Source organism: Ceratosolen solmsi, unplaced genomic scaffold (assembly GCF_000503995.2).
Source record: "Ceratosolen solmsi marchali unplaced genomic scaffold, CerSol_1.0 scaffold6, whole genome shotgun sequence".
Taxonomy (NCBI): Eukaryota; Metazoa; Arthropoda; class Insecta; order Hymenoptera; family Agaonidae; genus Ceratosolen; species Ceratosolen solmsi.
In genome coordinates, this window is record NW_011948414.1 from 6,765,152 (window position 1) to 6,766,603 (window position 1,452).

At 56.6% G+C, this 1,452-nt stretch overlaps 1 protein-coding gene across 1 annotated transcript in view; it reads left to right on the forward strand.

Moving 5' to 3' along the window:
* The window catches only part of Utx (Utx histone demethylase), a 146,277-nt gene that overhangs the window by 127,021 nt on the left and 17,804 nt on the right, over positions 1-1,452 (forward strand). The gene's annotated exons all lie outside the window — the stretch shown is intronic.

A 1,452-nucleotide genomic window follows, 5' to 3' on the forward strand; every position in this document is an offset into this window, starting at 1 on the left:
GGGGGGGGGCGATGTGTCGGTCGTGGAGGACGAGGAGAGGGGAGTTTGAGAGTAGAAACGAGCGCTTAGGGGATAGGCAAAGGGACTAGATGACGGAGAGAATAGAAACGGCCCTTTGACGATTCGTGCGGAGTGCGCGGCGAGGGAGGGAGGGGCGCGCGCGCGCGCGCCCGCCCGAGATGGACCGTACAGGGTAACGGAGCGACGAAGCGTGATAGAAGGGGAATGGGAAGGGGAGGGGGTGCGATCGGGTATCTCTCACCCCTCACCCCTCTACGAATGGCGAGGGGGAGGGGGGGGGGGGGGGAGAGAAAGCCTAGGGCCCCCGGATCCAGGCCGTACTTAGAGACCGTACCTGCGAAAATCTATTCAGTCTCCGGCCGAATACGCTTCTCCCTCTTTCGGCGGCTGTGCCCATCTCGCTCGCACAGTGCCTACGTGACCGAAGGCAGTCGAGGCCGACGCCGCCGACGCCGCCGTTGTTGGGGTTGCGCGCCGAGGAAAAACCGGACGCCCTCCTGTGTGAGAACGCGGACCGCCGTCGCGCGCTATGGACGCATCTCGTCTCGCTCGACCGATGCGCTCGCGCCAACGTTACTTACATCAGGTAATAACGATAAACCGCTGGGGGTCAACTTTTCGCGGGCTTTGGTTTAGTTTGGCGTCGTCGAGTTTTTCATCCGCCGACGAGTCGGTGGCAGTGTTCGCGCGTGTTGAGCCACGAGGATCTCGCAGTCACCTCGTGTGCTTCCCGTGTCTTCCTTGATTAAATGTGCTTCGCCGTGCGCGCTCGCCTTACGGGATGAGCTCGAATCCGGCTTCGGGAAGGTGTGCTCTGCTCCCTTCCAATTGCTATTAGGGAACCCGAGACACGCGCGCCTGCGAATTGTGCGGCGTGTACGTGTGTGTGCGTGTGTTGAGTGGTGACGGTGCATGGTTTATCGCATTCCAAGAGTGCGATTAAATTTCAGTTGTGTGAAATGAGGGGAAAACGGTAGTGAAAGGAGACTGCTTTGTAAGTTGCGCGCCCTAATCCTGCGCTTTCGAAGCTGTGTTGCGATAGTCGAATAAGCTCCGTATTCAAAGTTTAACGGATTTTGGCAGTTGCGCTGAGCCGCGAAAGTGAAAAATTGTATGTGCCTCGATGTATCAGGCCCTTTCCTGTCGCCTTTCGCCCGCTCGTTGCTGTTTCCTCTAAAATTCAAATCCCATCGCTAGGCTCGCTATTTTATTGGGAAGGAGGGGGGTTGTGGAGGGGGTAGGGGGCAGGGATGAGGAGGAGGAGGGGGGGGGGGTGTTTATTTATCGTCGGTAGATTTTTTTTAACGATTGTCGTCGATACAATGCATATAATTACGCTTGGCAATGAGTTTGACGGCCTGATTTTTAAAACGTAGCCAAGAAACGCATGCATTATTACAACGAGCGTCGTTGCATGCTTACAGGTAAGGA